The sequence below is a fragment of the Delphinus delphis genome, chromosome 2 (assembly GCF_949987515.2).
Source record: "Delphinus delphis chromosome 2, mDelDel1.2, whole genome shotgun sequence".
Taxonomy (NCBI): domain Eukaryota; kingdom Metazoa; phylum Chordata; class Mammalia; order Artiodactyla; family Delphinidae; genus Delphinus; species Delphinus delphis.
The window spans coordinates 133,983,188-134,002,324 of NC_082684.1; the positions used below are offsets into that span (position 1 = coordinate 133,983,188).

Consider the following 19,137-nt stretch of genomic DNA (forward strand, 5'->3'; position numbering starts at 1 on the left):
ACATGTTATGTACAGAGGCATAAGAATAAGGACAGCACCAGATTCACAGAAACAACATAAGTGAGAAGACACTGGAGCAACATCTTTAAAGTACTAAAAGAAAAAAAAAATCAACATAGAATTCTATACCCAGAAAAATTATCTTTCAAAAATGAAGGCAAAAGTAAAGCAACCATACACCAATAATAATTTTTAAAAAAGAGGAAAACAAACAAAAATGAAGGCAAAATAAAAATATTTTCAGACATTCAAAAGTGAAAAGAATTCATCACAAGCAGACCCACATTACCAAAAATGTTAAATGAAATCCTTCAGACAGAAGAAAAATCTTGATACAAATATGGATCTACATAAAGGAATGAAGAACACTAGATATGGTGATTTCAAAGATAAATATATATTAATATTTAAGTCTATTTAAAAATAACTGACTGCTTAAATAACAATGTACTGAGGGTTTATAACATATTTAAAAGTAAAATTTATCCTAACAATAGCATAAAGACTAACAAGAGAAATGGAAGTATACTTTTCTAAGGTTCAATACTATATATGAAGTGGTATAATATTCTTTGAAAGCAGATAAAGATGTATACTATGAACATTTATGTACTATAAACCCTAAGCAAACACTAAAATAACCAAATAAGTAGTTATAGCTAATAAGGTAACTGATGTGATCAAGAAGAATCATAGAAAATACTCAACTAATACAAAAGAGGACAGGAAAAAGAGGAATGAAGGAACAAAGAACAAATAGGACAAATAAAAAACAAATAGCAAGATGACAGACTCAAATATAATCACATCAATGATCATATTAAATGTAAATGGTCTATACACTCCATTTAAAATATAGATATTATCAGACTGGATTAAAAGCATGACCCAACTAGAAGGTGCCTACAAGAAATTCTTTAAATATAAAGACACAAGTAGGTTAAAAATAAAAGGATGGGAAAAGATATACCAGAAAAAAAAAAAAAGCTATAATGGCTATATTAATGTAAGACAAATTCTTAAGGACTACAACCAGGAATAAAGACAGTCATTTCATAATGATAGGTGAGTAATTTCATCATAAAAACATAATAATCTTAAATGTTTATGCCCCTAATAACAGAGCTTCAAAATACATGAAGCAAAAACTGACAGAACTGCATAAGAAAATAGACAAATCCACAATTATCCAATACTTCTCTCTCAAAAACGTATGTAACAGGGCTTCCCCGGTGGCACAGTGGTTGAGAGTCCGCCTGCCGATGCAGGGGACACGGGTTCGTGCCCCGGTCCGGGAAGATCCCACATGCCGCGGAGCGGCTGGGCCCGTGAGCCATGGCCGCTGAGCCTGTGCGTCCGGAGCCTGTGTTCCGCAACGGGAGAGGCCACAACAGTGAGAGGCCCACGTACCGCAAAACAAAAACAAAAACAAAAACAAAACAAACAAACTTATGTAACAAATAGGCAAAAAGACAAAAACTAGAAATGAAAGCATGGATATAGTAGATTTGACAACACTATCAATGAACTTTATCTGACTGACATTTCTAAAACACACTACTACCCAATAGCAGAAGAATACACATATTTCTCAAGAGTACACAGAGACCTTATGAAGAGAGACCATATTCTAAGAAATAAAACAAGTCTAAATAAATTAAAAATGATTCAAGTCGTGCAAAGTATGTTCTCTGACCACAATGTAATCAATTAGAAATCAATAGCAAGAAGATTATAGGCAAATCCTCAAATATCTGGAAATTAAAGAATACCCTTCTAAATAATTCATGGATTAAAAAAGGGGGGTAAACTAGAAGGAATTATTAAGTGAATGAAAAGAAAAGCAAAACACATCAGAATTTGTGGGATTGTGCTAAAGAGGTATTTAAGGAGAAATTGACAGCAATGAATGCTTGCTTCTACCTTTTAGAAACTAGAAAAAGAATAGCAAAGTAAACCCAAAGTAAACAGAAGAAAGGAAATAATAAAGATCAGAGCTGAAATCAACAAAACAGAAAATAGAAATAATAGAGAAAATCAATGAACTCGAAAGCTGGTTCTTGAGAAGAGTAATAAAATTAGTAAGCCTCTAACCAGAATCATCAGGAAAAAGAGAAATACACAAATAACCAATATCAGGAATGAAAGAAGAGACATCATTACAGATTCTACAGATACTAAAAGGATAACAAACCATGATAAACAACTTTATGCCAATAAATTTGACAACTTAGATAAAATAGACAAATATTTGCAAACCACTTATATGACAAAGAACTCATATCTAGAATATATAAATAACTCTCAAAATTCAAGAGTAAAACACCAAAGATTCAAGTAAAAATGAGCAGAAAACATGAAGAGACATTTCACCAGAATGGATATACAGATGGCAAATATAATAAGTTCAACATCATTAGTCATCAGGAAATGAAAATTAAAAACGTAATGAGATACCACTACATATCTATTAGAACACCTAAAATAAAAAACAGTGACAATACCAAATGCTAATAACAAAGATAGAAAAACTAGAGCTCTAATACAATGCTGACGGGAACATAAATTGGTACACCACTCTGGAAAATGGTTTGGTAGTTTCTTAAAATACACTTAACACTTTCTTAAATATATTTACCATACTACCCTGGAATTTACACTCCTAGACACTCATTCCAGAGAAATGAAAACTCATGTGCACACAAAAACTTGTATACAAATGTTGACAGCAGCTGTATTTGTAATAGCCAAAAATGAAACTGCTCAACTGTCCATGAGCGGGTGAAGATTAAACAAACTCTCATACATTTATACCATGGGATACTGTTCAGCAATAAAAAGGAACTATTGATACATGTAACAACTTGGATGGATTTCAAGGGAATTATGCAGAGTTTTTAAAAAGCCAGTCTCAAAGGTTACATACTGTATGATTCCATTTACATAATATCTGGAAATGACAAAACAGTAATGGAGAACAGATTAGTGGTTGCCAGAGGTTAGGGGATCTTTCTGGTGATGGAATAGTACTGTATCTCAATTGTGATGGTGATTACACAAATCTACACTTGATAAAACTGCGAAGAATTACACACACAAAGGAACACATGTAAAACTGGTGAAAAAGTAATAAGATCTGTGGATTGTACTAAAGTCGATTCCCTGGTTTTGACACTGTACTATAGTTATTTAAAATGTTACCACTGGGGGTTCCCTGGTGGTGCAGTGGTTAGGAATCTGCCTGCCAATGCAGGGGACACGGGTTCAAGCCCTGGTCCTGGAAGATCCCACATGCCGCGGAGCAACTAAGCCTATGCGCCACAACTATTGAGCCTGCGCTCTAGAGCCTGCACGCCTAGAGCCCATGCTCTGCAACAAGAGAGTCCACCGCAATGAGATGTCTGTGCACTGCAACAAAGAGTAGCCCCCACTCGCCGCAACTAGAGAGGGCCTGTGCGCAGCAACGAAGACCCAACACAGCCAAAACTAAATGAATAAAATTAATTAATTAAAAAAAATTAAGTGTTACTACTGAGGGGAACTGGATGAAAGACACATGGGACCTCTCTGTACTAATTTTGGAAGTTCCTGCGAATCTATAATTACTTTGAAATAAAAACACCTTTTCACAATACACTCTTCAAAAAAAAAAAAGAAAAAAAAAAACAAGAGGTATAAAAGTGTACACAATTAAACCAAACCAGTCTTACTGAGATCTCAGACTTCCAATATCCTAACTCTTTTCCAGACAAGTCTATGCACACAGAAACATAACTGTGTTTATTAATGTGTGAATATGTATGTTATTTAAACCCACACATACACAACTGTTTTGCAGTAATGTCAGCATACCATAAACATTGTCCTGCCACTTATTTTTTTCACCCAATAATATGTCTTATCATTTTATTAATAAGTAAAGACAACTTGCCCTGCAAAGAAACTGCACACATTTACATTCCTGCCTACAGTGTACGAGAGACAGTGATTCTATGCATCCTTGCCATTATTGAACATTTTAATCTTTGTTAATCTGGAAGGTGAAAACATGCTCTACTGTTGTTTAAATTTGCATTATAATAATATTATTATTATATACTAACGTTTGATACTATATGAAACCATAAGGTGTTGAGAATAAGTGAGGTACCCAACAGAAAGTTTTGCTATGGGGAATTATAACCAATAAAATTTTTTTTAAAGGTTGGAGTTGGAAAAGTCCTTACAGGATAGCTTGATTAAACTGTACTCAATACATGCTTTAATGCCTCAAGGACAGAATGTCCACACTATTTTCAGTTCAATTGTTAAAAACATCCTCATTACAAACCAGTACTTCCCTTCCTCTAACTTTCACTCATTGTTCGTAGTTCTACCCTCTGGGGACGCAAAAGATACGTTTAATCCCTCTTCCACATGCCATTCCTTCATGTGTTTCACAGAATCACATATTTGAGTCAGGAAGAATATTAAAGATCATTCAATTACCCAATTTGAAAAGCATTACCATATACCACACTAAAGTCTTCTTTCTTCCCGGCTGAAAACCTCAAATATGTCAATTATCGTGCAAGCATCTGTTTCAAGACACTGCTTCATTCCAATTACTCTCCTCTGAACACACTGTCTATCAATGTCCTCCTTAAAATGTGGCAAACAGAACTGACAGCACTAAGCTAAATGCAAAGTAGAAAAGGAAAATCAACTGTGTTTTGGACAACATGCCTCAAAATAACACTGTTAAACGGGTGTTAGCCTTTAGGGCAGTTATAATAAACCATGGACTCACCAACTTCAGACAAATAAGAAGACACACCCAGGCACACACCTGCTTTGAAAAAAAACCACACCTACACCTACTGCTGTTAACCCTCCTAGTCTCCAACCCTGTATTTGGGCAGATTTTTTAAAAAAAATATTCAATTATAGGGCTTTGTTTGTCCCTATCAAATATTAACACACCAAAAATAAAATTATCATAGGGACTTCCCTGGTGGTGCAGTGGTTAAGAATTCACCTGCCAATGCAGGGGACACGGGTTCAAGCCCTGGTCCGGGAAGATCCCACATGCCACGGAGCAACTAAGCCCGTGCACCACAACTACTGAGCCTGCGCTCTAGAGCCCGCGAACCACAACTACTGAGCCTGCATGCTCCAACTACTGAAGCCCGTGTGCCTAGAGCCTGTGCCCGGCAACAAGAGAAGCCACTGCAATAAGAAACCTGTGCACAGCAACAAAGAGCAGCCCCCGCTCACTGCAACTAGAGAAAGCCCGCGCATAGCAACGAAGACCCAATGCAGCCAAAAATAAATAAAGAAATAAAATAATGTTTTTAAGTGTAAAAATAAATAAATAAATAAAATTATTATAACAAATATTTTCTTAGATACAGTCCACCGTTCTAATTATTAAAAATAAAGTGGGCTGGGGAGGATCCTGATTCTGTCACATAACGTACTAGCACTTCCTCACAATTCTGAGAATAACTTATGATAAACATCTTAACAGGACATGCGGGAAGATAGCATCTTGAGGCTCACCACTAAGAATGAACTGCAGTTTAATTTTAACATTAGCCCATTCATTAATCAATTACAAATCCACCTGCCTATGCAATTATCAACTACATTTCTGCATCTTTTCTAAAAAGACGTAATAAAAGGCTATCAAATGCTACCTGTATAACCTTTGGGGTCCCTTTCCTCATTTGTAAAACAGGACTAAATGAGGCAATCTATGTAAAGTGTTTAACCCAGTACCCAGCACAAAATTTAAAATCCAATAAATGTAGCTATAATTCTAGATATATTATGGCCAGAGCATCTCCTGATGTACCTACCAGTTTACATACCCTATAAGAAAAAAAGTGAGGCTAGTGTGGCATGACTTGTCCTCTGTGAACGCATGCTGGCTCCTAGTGATTAGTGTCTTCTTTTTGGGGTACCAAAAATATATGTGTTCAATAATCTGACAGTTTGTTCAGGAATAACACCAAGCTCACCATTTTATTATTATTATCTGCAACCTTTACTTCTTTTCCAAATTGTGTATCAGCAGCTAAAACACTGTTACACATAATACGTGTTCAAAAAAAAAAAGTTTGCTGAATTCCCCTTTAAAAAAATCAGGATTAATTTCTTAGTTTTGATAAATTTGCCATGGTTATATAAGATGTTAACATTAGGGGAAGCTGGGTGAAAGGCGTATGGGAATTCTTTGTACTTTGCAATTCTCCTATAAACATATAACTATTTCAAAATTAAATGTTTTTTTTTAAAAGTCAAGAGGATCTTTTCCCACCTCTGGTAAATTCTTTCTTAAAACTACTCATATATTACCAACCACTATTAGGTGCAAATTCTTTAGCAGGCTTTACAGCCCTATAATTAATCTGGAATAGGAGACATGAATTCCAGCAAATAGGAACTCTCATAATACCCCTAACATATCCTGGCCCACACAGAGTTAGTATTCAGTAAACAATAGTCATCCCCAAATTTTATCTTTGGAAACATGGGCTTAAAAAAAAAAAAAATCTATCCCCAAAGCAAATATCTTTTCCCTAAAGCATTAAAGCTCTGTAGAATCCAATTAAAACCTCTCTTATTGTTCAAATTACTTATTTAGCAGTGGCCTCCAAGTCAAGCTCAAAAAGACCTTTGATTGTATGAGACAAATTACTACTATATTATTAGCATGAAAATCTTTTAAAAATATGTTTTAAAATATTTTATATCATGGCTGATTGGTTTTTGAATTAGGTAAATAAGAGTTTAGGGAAATGATGAATTTCATTTATAATTATTCAAGCTCAAACTTTCACTGTTAAGCAACAAAGTCATGAAAATTCTGATACAACTGTACTTGCCAAAGAAATCCTAAAATATCTAAGAAGAAAGTATCTTGTTCCTAAATACCTCCAAATAGCTTTTGTACTTTAAAGAGTTTCTTTCAGGCATCAACTAATTTTCAAAAACTTGGCTTTCCTTTTTGGAATAGAACTACAGAATAGGTACTATAAACAGAAGTGCTATTGTCAAAGAATCGATCCAATAATAAAAAGAGCTAAGGCCACTTGTCTTATAGAAAATTACTGCCAAATGCTGCCAGACCCTGCTTTTCTTCCTTCTGGGCCAGTAGCCAGATACTAATCATTTTTAGACCCTTTCTAATTTTTAGTACACAGTTTAGTACACAATACCACATCTGAACTAGACAGTATTTTAATGAATGTTCTCCATAATTCGTCTTATGTTTTGGCACACACACATATGATTTACAATACCTTTGGAAGTACATATAAGAAACTGGTAACAGTAGTTGCCTCTAGGGCAACTGTTTGGGTCTTTGAATTTTGTAAGTTTTTTTAATAACTATTCAAGAAATTAATTTATCTATTAAAAGAAAAAACTAAAATAATAAAACATTAATTCCAGTTAAAACATTTTACCTTATAACATAATGCATGTGGTATTCTTTTAATATGTAACTTCAAAAAAAATTTTTGCAATGCTCTTCAGTTATAATCAAAGAAATACAAATTAAAGTCAGATCATTTTTGCTTATTAAATTAGAAAAGGGTTCTTTTTTAAATTTTTTAATTAATTTTTTTGGTTGTGCTGCACAGCATGCAGGATCTTAGTTCCCCGACCAAGGATCAAACCCGTACCCACTGCAGTGGAAGCGTGGAGGCTTAACCACTGGATAACCAGGGAATTCCCTAGAAAAGGTTTTTAAAACTAATACTGATATTGGCATGTAAAGTGGCATAAACTTTCTAGAAAGTAATGTGGCAATACCTAATTTTTTTAAGATCTTCTTGCCTTTTGACTCAACATTTTTATTCCTATCCTAAGAAAATAATCAAGTATGGAGAAATATTTATGCACAAAGACTTTCTTCAAGTGTTATCTGCAGAGGAAAAATATATTCAGTAATTGGGAATGGTTAAATCATTACACATCCGTTCAACAGAATATTATGCTGCTATTAAAAATTCGGTTTTGGGCTTCCCTGGTGGCGCAGTGGCTGAGAGTCTGCCTGCCGATGCAGGGGACACGGGTTCGTGCCCCGGTCCGGGAGGATCCCATGTGCCGCGGAGCAGCTGGGCCCGTGGGCCATGGCCGCTGAGCCTGCGCGTCCGGAGCCTGTGCTCCGCAATGGGAGAGGCCACAACAGTGAGAGGCCCACGTACCGCAAAAATTAAAAAAATAAAAAATTCGGTTTTGAAACAATTTTGACAAAGTACGAAAATTTTTATGATATAAATTCATGGTGGGAGAATAAACAGTATACAAATGAATAAATATATTCACGGAAGAAGGAAGAATGTGTACCATAATGTTAGCAATGCTTATATTTGAGCTGAGGCATTAGATCTTTGTCTTTAGTATTTCTCCACATATTTAAAATGAGTTCCTAGAACTTATAAAATAAGGGGGAAAAACAAGCTACACACACATTCCTAAGTTTATAATTTTGGAAGACTGACATTTAAACAGCTGAAATAAATTAAAGCCTTCTAATTAATAACATTTACAAAAGCTGGTGACTAACTCAAATTACTATGTATCATTAAGATCATTCCTACCATATAATAAGCACTACCAGCTAGCTCATTTTTTAATCAATACAATAAAAAAGAAGACTTTGAACTATCATATAGTACAACATGGACAAAAATTAAATCCCATCAAACAGGGTTAAAAATGTAATTATGAGTTAAATTGTAATAATACTTATTATATATATATAATAAGTAATAAGGTCCCTGGAAGAAAAAAAAGATTAAACTAACATATAACATCTAAATTAATAAACATAACCAAACTTTTCCTTTAAATGAACTGAATCTGCCACTGGGAAAAACAATAATTATTAATGAATGGGTAAACTATCATTGCTCAGACATTAATCTGTACAGTTTCAAATGTAGATGGAGTTTACCCCTAAAGATGATTTCCACCACTACTGCCCCCTCGAAAATCACAAATCTCACAAGGTCACTATTCTGCTTAGCACCCTTCAGTGGGTTACCGCTGCCTTAAATCCAAATTCTTTACATTAGTTGTAAGATCCTCCATGATATGGTCCTTGCTTTCACTCCCCACTCCTTCCTTCTCACTTGCTTCCTATGCTCTGGCCCAGTGGTTTGCAAAGTGTGATCCTTGAACCAGCGACATCTCTACCACCTGTGAACATGTTAGAACTCCAAACTCATGAGCCCCACTCCTACCGGGAGATTCATATTCACACTATAGCTTGAAAACCACTGCTCTAGCCCTCCTGAATTGCCTGCAGATACCCAAATCTGCCCTGCTCTCTCTCTGCAAAGACAGCTCCCTACGTACAGTGCTTTTACCCCATTCCCTACCGGGCATCTCATCCACCTTGTTTCCTACTCATCTTTCAAGTCTTAGCTTAGAAATCACTTCAAAAGGGAACTGAAAACTTTTCCAGAATTAGAAAAATATTTCTCATGATTTCTTCTATTATTGTAGGGGTTCTCATTTGCATTCTTCACCAACTAAAGCCATTTCTAAAATTTCTTAAGACCATCAAAGAAAGCCTTTGCTTGACATATCCCAAAACATAACTTATGCATTGGTATAAATGATTTCAAACTGTACAGAATAGTAAAAAATATATATAACGTACAGTAGAACCAAACTGTCAAAAAGAAATGACTTTTTTAAGTTGGGAAAATATAGAAAAATAGCCAACCAGTTCTGAAATTCACACCTTAAAATTAATTAATTTGAATTTCCTCTTTTCTGGACATATTTCTCCCATCTTCTGGAGAAGGGGCATCAACTAATAAAGAACATGATTTTTAAAAAGAGGCTAATCAAGAGGAAAGAGAAATGTGCACAGCCTGGATAAAGTTAAGTGCTACATGTTTTAAGTCAGATATAAGAACAAAAGCATGGACCAGAAGCTGTTCTCCAATATCTTTAATAAGTTTGAGATAATCTCACAGTACATGATGAGTTAATAATTTATCTTCAGTCATTTAATGATCATCTATCATGTGCTAAGGACCACATGGAATTAAGAATTATGTGTATGTATCTATATATCTATATCTATATGAAGATGAGGTTAACTTCTAGTTTTTTAGCCAAGAAATGAATCTTTATGCCCACAAAAAGACAGGTACAAAATTGTTCTTAGCAGCTTTGTTCCTAAGAGCTAAAACCTGGAAATGGCCCAAATGTCTATAAATAGTACAATAAAAAATATATACTCACACAATGGAATACTATACAGCAATGAAAAAGAATGAACTTCTGCTAACTTAAAAATTGATTTGATTCCATTTATTGCGTTGGCCAAAAAGTGCCTTCAGTTTTTAAGTAAAACTAAAAGACACATTTTTCATTTTCACCAAGAACTTTATAGAACAACCTATTCACCCTTTTGTTCCACTACCTTCTGCCATTTTTCAGGCAACTTCATAATTCTATCTTCCCAAAACTTTTCAGCTTTTTGAGCAAAGAACTGTTCCAGGTGCCTTTTACAGTCTTCCAGGGAATTGAAATTTTTTCCATTAAGAGAATTTTGTAAAGATCTAAATAAATGGAAATCCGAAGGTGCAATGTCTGGTGAATATGGCGGATAAATGAGAACTTCCCAGCCAAGCTGTAACAGTTTTTGCCTGGTCATCAAAGAAACATGCAGTCTTCTATTATCCTGATGGAAGATTATGCCTTTTCTGTTGACTAATTCTGGATGCTTTTCATCGAGTGCTGCTTTCAGTTGGTCTAACTGGGAGCAGTACTTGTTGGAATTAATTGTTTGGTTTTCCGGAAGGAGCTCATAATAGAGCCCTTCCAATCCCACCAAATATACAACATCACCTTCTTTGGATGAAAACCGGCCTTTGGTGTGGTTGGTGGTGGTTCATTTCGCTTGCCCCACGATCCCTTCCATTCCACACTATTGTACAGTATCCACTTTTCATTGCCCGTCACAATTTGTTTTAAAAACGGAACGTTTTCATTAAGTAGAGAATCGTATGTGGAAATACGGTCAAGAAGGTTTTCTTTGCTTAACTTATGTGGAACCCAAACATCAAAGCGAAGAACATACCAAGCTGGTGCAGTGATTTTCAACACCTGATTTGGATATTTTGAGTACGTCGGCTATCTCCCGCGTGGGATAACGTTGACTGTTCTCAATTAATGTCTCGATTTGATTGCTATCAACTTCAACTGGTCTACCTGATAGTGGAGCATCGTCCAGTGAGAAAACTCCAGCACGAAACCACTTCTGACATGTTCGATCAGTCACAGCACCTTTTCCATACACTGCACAAATCTTTTGTTTCAGTTGTGTTTTTACCCTTCTTGAAATAATAAAGCATAATAGGCCGAAAATGTTGGCTTTTTTTTCTTCCATCTTCAATATTAAAATGGCTACACAAAAATTCACCAATCTTGATGTCTTTTTTTAAAGGCATGCTGATATACAGCTGTCCCATAAAATCTAACAAAATTGTTTCAAATGAAGTTAAAGACAGCTAAGTGCTACTAGAGCCATCTTATGGAAAAAAATTGAACGAAACTTTTGGCCAACCCAATGTATGAAGTTTAAGAAAAAGCAAAACTAATCTACTGTGATGGCGGTCAGAATAGTGGTTACCTTTGGGAAGTACTAACTAGCAGAGAGTAAGGAAGCATGCAGAGGTCCTAGAAGTGTTCTATTCTTGGTGTGGTTGGTGATTACATGCTTACATATGTAGAAATTCATTGAGCTGTTTATGATTTCTGCACTGTATACAATTTAAGTCCTAGAAAAAAAAATTTTTTTTAAATAGAAGAGAAAGTTCCTCGTCCTCCATGCCAGCCAGCAAGGAAGGAAGGAAGGAGAGAGGTTAGATCAAACAATCAAGTTTCTGTTTTAAAGTTCGATTGTCTTATTCATTTAACAAAAATGTGAGCACCTACTTTGTAAAAGGTAAAATGTGAGCACCTACTTTGTATCCCCTGGGTGCTGGGGATATAGCACTGAACAAAATGGGTAAAAATCCCTGCTCTAATGGATCTTACATTATAGTAGGGTTAGAAAGATAATAAAAGCAGTGTGTTGGACTGCAGAAAAGCACAAAGAAAGAAAGAATGCAGGGAAGAGGGATAGGAAGAGTATGTATGGGAGGGATGCTGTAATTTTAAACAAGGTATCAGTAAAGGCCTTTCAGAAGGGGTGATACTTTAATTCAGACCTGAAAGAAGGAAGGGAGCGAGACATAACAGATATCTGAAAGAACAAGTTCCAGGCCTTCCAAAACAGCAAGGAGGCCACTGTGGCTAAAGGGAAGTGAACAAGGGTTAGATTAAAAAAAAATACACACACACACACACACACACACACGGCCAGATATTCTTTTCTCCAGTCTTTCCCTCCAACTCCTCGTTTAAAGACTAACTTAAATCAAACCTTTTCTACATAGAAACTTCTGCAGCCACTAGCCCAGTCCACATTTACCTTTATCTTCTGAGCTCCTGGAGCTGCATCACTCATGGCATCTTTATATACTGCCTTCCAATTAAATACTTACTGCCTCCCACTCCCAATAAACTGAGCCTCTTCAGGGCAGTGACTACATTTTATGCTTTTTTGTATCCCTGTTAGTTAGCCCATGGTTGGCATGTAAATGGTTACTGGTCAGAATGTTGCTAATAACTTTAGTAGGCAGAAGATTAGTAAACTGTGAATAGATTTTTAAAAAGAAAAAAGAGGAAGGAAAGAAACCAAGACTAGGGAGCTACGTGAGTGAAGAGGCACTGAGGCGTCTCCATGTGTCATGATCCAAAGTCTGGATTTTCTCTGAGCCATGTCCTTAAGACTCTGAGATCCTCAACATCACTTTTCTAAAAGCCACTCTAGGCTTTTTTCCTGGGGGGAACATCAGGCACCTGGTTTCCTTTCAAATAATGGTTTTACAACACCAATGGTCATAACTAGCTTAACAACAACAACAAATCTTAACCAACTACAAAGCTGTGTGATCTTGAGCAAGTCATTTAACTATTCTTGTGTATGTCAGTTCCCTCATATGGTAAATGTAGGAGTTGGATTAAGTGGTCTCTAAAGTCCAATCAATCTCAAATCCTCTACTTTAGCTTTTTTTGAAAAAGCTGAATAGATAAACCTCACAACCTACTTCTTCAATTTATAAAATGAATAAAATATCTATTAATAATTTTAAATACACTGAATAAGAACTCATATTCAGAAAGCACTGTAGTATTTTGAAAAAGCATACAATCTGGAGTAAGACAGACCTGGATCTACATAGCCTGCTTCTTAGTAGATAATAACCCTGAGAAAGTTACTAAATTTGCAGGATTTGTTTTGAGAATTAAAGGTAATGTATGTAAAGCAACTATTAAGCCACTATAAAATCCCATACACACTGGCAACAATCATTTCCCATACAGAAAGCAGCCAAGGTAAAATATCTACTAAATCACTGATGTCTAAGATCTGAAATACTCAAACTAGTTCATAATTCTGCTAACAACTTTAGATACAGGGATTAGTGGTTGCCTCAAAATTCTGCATGACTTTTCTGCAAGTTTATCAGAGTAATCCCTAACTCCTACAGTGCTGACAGTCTCTTTTCTTAAACATGAGGATAAGAACTACAGATCTAATGTCAGTTTGCGGTCATAGGGGCAGAGAATAAGATAATGTAGAAAGCCCAACGTTTTAGAAAAATAGGACAAGACTGAGATTTGGGCTTAACTCAGACATTATGAAGATATTAATCTTGGCACTGAGAGTTCAAATCTGTAATGAGAGCCAACTGTGTAAACTAAGCAATAGATAACTCAATAAGTAATAAGACAAATATACATTGGCTTTTGAGTCCAGGAAGAGAGAGACATACATAATTACAGCATACTAATGAACACAAGAGAATGAAAGAACAAGATACAGAGAGTGAATACCTAGTGGGGCTGGAAGAGTGAGGACCAGAGCACACAGAAGACTCAAAAAGCAGACAGCGCTTAAGTTGTATCTTGAAAAATCACTAGACTCTGTCAGTAAGACAGGAGAAGGAAAGGCATTCTAAGCAGCAGGGAGAATATATAAGAAGGCTCTGAGTCAGGAAAAAGTATGGCTCTTTCAGTAAACTGATGTTATTAGTACAGTTGGAGCTTGAGATGTATGGTGGGAGAAATGCAGGAGATGAGCCCGATGATGAAGGGCCTTGTAACCATAGAACTAAATACTGTAGGTAAGGGAGAAGTATGGGTTTTAAGAAAAAAGCACTGAACATATTTGCATTTCAGAAAAATCACATTGGCAGCGGTGTAAAGGATAGATTAAACGGGGTCAACCACTAGAGACCTCATTCTACACACAGAGTTCAATAAGGACATTACATTATCATATAGATACTCTATTACAGAACCAGGGGTCAGAAGCAAAAATAATAATGCTTTAACAGATAAAGCTAAATTACCAAAAGGAAATCATTTACCTTCATGAATGTATATTCTTGAATTAAATATTTCCTATATATCTTAAAATAGAAGAGGCTCTAAAATTAGGTATGATATATAAAAATTACATGGAACTAGTTGTACCCTGAGAACTAGCTACTCTTGTAGCATCTATCCCTTTTTGTAAATATAATACTGTAGATCCGCAACATAAAAACCTTGGAATTGGAATTTATATTGATTACTGACAGGGACTTCTCTTTCTTTAATTTTATATATACGGAAACTGAGGCCCTGAGAAACTAAGGAATCATCCAAGGTCAGATGGTTAGCAGCACAGTTAAGACTGGAATTCACGTCTTATGATTTCCTTTCTAGAAACTGGCTTAGTACGTCATATTTATAATTTCAGAATCTTGAATGATAATCCAAAAGACACTGGTATTGTCATTTTCAGCAGTGTAATAATGAACTATAAAACTATTTTTGTTTCATATGCCTCACAAGAAAAACATCTATTAAGTGTCCATATGTCTGACAAAAAGAAATCCCATCCTGAAATCTGTGCCACAATAAAAACACCTCCTGCCCCGCCACAAAAACACAACCTATTCTTCTCTAGGGAGTCTAAAAACTTCCTTTTTCAAACGCGGGAAACAAATTTGAAATAAGAAAGGCCTAAGATTAATTTATCTTTGTATAATTAAAGATCCAACATCTTTACCATGTTTTAAGATTTAACTTGAGCCTCAGTCTTTTACTTATTCTGTTGTGCTCCCCTCCCCACCCCATTCCTATAATTTTACATACCTGAAATACATTTTTCCTTCACTAGTACGCATAGTAGAAGTGGCAACACTGACAAAATGCCTTATAAATACAGTACGTTTCACAAATTTGCATAGTGACCAAAATTTTAATTTTTAGACTTCTCTAATTTACCCTTAAGTAATGTCTGCTCACTGAAATAAATTCAAATAGTATAAAAGCATATATTAATAACTCTCTTCCATGCCTTTGCAACTCTCTCCTGAAGAATCCCCCGAACACTTAAAAGTCTGATGTTTATCCTTACAGACTTTTATTATGCTTATATAACAGAAGGTGCTAATCCTCAGAGTCAAAACATATTTAACACTCAAACTCTACTGATCATAATTTAATCTCTATTAATTCAGAAGGTAGATTGTTATCTTGCCTGGTTTCTGGTTAACATGACAGACATCAATTATATTATCATTCAGAGGTTATTTTTTTTTAAGTGAGCAAAACCCCAACTATCCTGTTTATTTCTTCCTTATCAGCATCTCAATTATTTTATGTATTTATTTTATTTATTTGTTGTCTTTCTTTCTCTTGATATAGGTTTCATGAGAGCTGGAATCATTGTTCCTCCATGCTGTGACACTTAGCAGACAATCAAATATTTTTTGACTGATCAGTATGTTTACTTAGAAATTATGAAAGTTGCTTTTTAAAAAGTTACTGACATCTGCTTAATTTTTCATTGGCTTTCAAACATAATGAGGAAAAAAAGATCTGCTTAGAGTTTTTTTGGCTGTGGTTCCAATCAAATATCTGCTCAACTGATCAGTTTTGATAGTCAAAACTATCTTATAAAATTCAATCAGGCATTTTGGTTCGATCAGGAATTTGTAACCAAAACAAAAACCAAAAACCAAAACAAAAACTTTCAGAGAGTTATTCATTGCTATGCAGAATTCCCTTGTTTTTTTAAAATGATTACAGAAGTCAAGTATTAAGTAGATTATCACTAATGTTTCTGGTTCTAAGATCAAAAGAAATGTCATTAAAAAAAAACTGTCACTAAGAAAAAGAGTGAGGCAGGCAAAGTTCTCTGCTTTGGCATACTCAAATTTGTCTGTTTATCCCAAATTACAGAATTACTGTGAGTACAGTTTCCACTGCCTGCCACAGACAGACTTCACTTACGGGCCTCTATGATAAAGGAGCTATCTAACCAGAAGAACTGTCAAGCAAAGGAACAGACTGTCTGACTTAAACATAAAAAAAAAAAAAAAAAAAAAACCCCACATACACATATATACAGGTCATTTTATTTGAATTCCACCTAAGTCTGGGCTAGTTACCAAGGACTCTGCATAGGAGTCAAGACTAACTGTACCTTCACAATAAAACTGTTAAGCAGGATTCTCTAAAAGAGCTATTAGCCATGCTTACAAGTCTCAAATGACGCTTCTGCAGAGCTCTAGCTTTGGAACTTCGAATTCCAATGCGTTATTTGGAAGCTGAACTTGAAGTTCCCCCTCTCCACAAATGCTTTTCAAAGGACAGGGAGAAGCCAGAACACACTTCCCAGCACTGCCTGACTGCCTAACACTCGAGCAAGACTTCAGGACAGACCTAATAATGCAGGATCAGCAAAGCAGACCACCTAGGAAAGGAAGCCAAAACTTCACAGCCTTCCCTATCCTCAGCGGCTTCCACGCTGACCCGGAGGACACTCGCCCCCTTAAGAATCTACAGTCTACATGCCCACTTTAAGGTGTTGCCTGCCACTCTCCCGCTCCCAGAGCAGGGAGACCAGCACGCCTCCACAGGGATCCCGGGACAGAGAGAAGGAAACTGCAGAACAAACCCACTATTTCTCCAACTAGGCAACAACACGGATCAATCCTTCAACTAAGCACTGAGTAAATCTCATCTAGAAAGAGATTTGTTCCAGGATGCTGACCAGCCACAGACTGTGTACTAGGCTGGCTCGGGATGTCACCAGAGTCCCCTTCCCGCCCCGAGCCGACCCAGCGCCTGCAGAGCCGCGCCCTCCCTTCGAGATCTCCCGGGGACCCGCTAACTCGCCCAGTCTCCCCCGAAAAGACTGGAGGCCGTGCCAAGTTACCGCCCCCCTCTGGGCAAAGCAGAAACCCCAATAAAGACGCTGGTCTCCGCTGTAAACCCTTCCGTCCCCAGCAGCCCACCAAGGCGGTCCCGGCCCCTGCAGGACGCAGATACATCGCCCTCTCGCCCGGAGACTCCGATAAACAGACGGAACCCCAATACACTGCTTCTTTATCCCAGGAATGCGAAACGAGACGCCCACTCTCGCTCAAAGGACCCCCAAAACCTCATGGATCTGCCTCTTCAGAGACCTAGGACCTTCCTAAACTGAATCCTCTGCCCCCAAAGAGCCTGAGATCGCGATAAAAGGACCCCTTGTCCCGGAACCGCGCTATACCACCTCAAGGAACCGAAGGAACCTGATAAATCTCCTTCGACCCCGAAGACCCGGGACCCAATCTGCTGCCAGCCAGCACCACCCCAAGCCGGAAAAAAACCCGGACCCCCATTAAACCGCCTCCTCACCCCGAGGAGCCCTGGCACCCGCTACACCGCCCTTGGGCGCCCGCACCCGGATCCCACCCCACTGCCTCCTCGACCCCCGCACTCACGAACCCCTCCAAGCCTCGCGCCCACCAGGCAGTGCCGCGCTGCCCGCGGAGCCGCCCCCGTCGGGAGCCCCCCTGCCCCGGCTGCTCCGTGTCCCCCGCTCCCCGACCGCTCCTCAGCGAAGACGAGCTCCGGGCTTCCTCACCTGGGTAGCGTCGGAGGGCAAGAGGACCGGGGAGCCCTCAGGAAGAGAAAGAGGCGGCAGAGAAGGGGCTGCCCAGGCCTGCGTCTGCCGCAGCTACAACCCCTCCGCGAGGAAGCGCTTGTGTGAGGAGAGCCCTCCCGCTCCGCGCGCAGCCGGGAGACGGAGCCACAGCCGTGCCCACCGCTCTTCCCGCGAGATCCCAGCCACAGCGAGGGGCGGGGCCCCGGCGAGGGGCGGCTGCAGAGGATCGAGTGACAACCCCGAGAGCCTGTCTGCGGCGGGGCAGGAGGCGGGACTTGGAGCCTAATACTACCAATCGTAAAATAGGAAAGGTGATTCGCCTACCGCTTTTCTTCTCCCTCGCCCCTCATCAATAAACTAGGCAAAAGGAGCAGTGACCTTAAGTAGTCACGGGCAGAGGGACGGTATCTTGGATGGAGAGGTTTGGCTCGTGTCTGGTCCTAGTCAGCCTCCGTAGATATACCTGGTTACGGAAGAAGGTGGTTTTCACACCGCCGTGGACTGGGGCGCTGTTACCCTCGGTTACCGCGCGGCCTGAAGTCCTCAAGAGGTTCGCCTCTTCCTGGTTGAAGGCGCACCCTCCTCGGGTTACCCAGGTCTAAACCTGTTTTCCCCCCATCGGGGCCTCTCCTCCCTCTCCACCTCGAACAGGGCGCCATTGTTGAGATGCCAGTGTTTTCCCAACCCCTACTAGGGACGTCTGGTCTGACAAAGGACACCCTTCTGATTCGTGTTTATTTCTACTGAAAGCCTTCTAGAAGAGTAAAAAGTAAATCTCAGTCACCATTATAACAAATTCCGAAATTAAATGAAAAGTTGTATCTCTGTGGACCCCAGTGTCTGGCACACGCAGGGCACTGAATAAATGTAAAAGGAATGACTGAAGAATGTGATATTTAAATACAGTCCTCTCTCAGTATCCTGGGGTATTGGTTCCAGGACCCCTGCAGATACTAAAATAGTGGATACTCAATTCCCTCATGTAAAATGGCTGTAGTATTTGCATATAACCTACCTCCCATACCCTTTAAATCATCTCTGGATTATTTATAATACCTAATACAATGTAAATACTACGTAAATACTTG

The 19,137-nt window shown here is 38.0% G+C and overlaps 1 protein-coding gene across 2 annotated transcripts in view; it reads right to left on the reverse strand.

The window, feature by feature from the left end:
* The window catches only part of GLCE (glucuronic acid epimerase), a 128,359-nt gene extending 110,141 nt beyond the window's left edge, over positions 1 to 18,218 (reverse strand). For both annotated transcript variants that reach the window (XM_060005702.1, XM_060005701.1), the window contains exon 1: positions 18,029 to 18,218. The gene's annotated coding sequence lies outside the window, so the exon portion shown is untranslated. The remainder of the gene's footprint in view (positions 1 to 18,028) is intronic.
* Between the last annotated feature and the right edge of the window lie 919 nt (positions 18,219 to 19,137).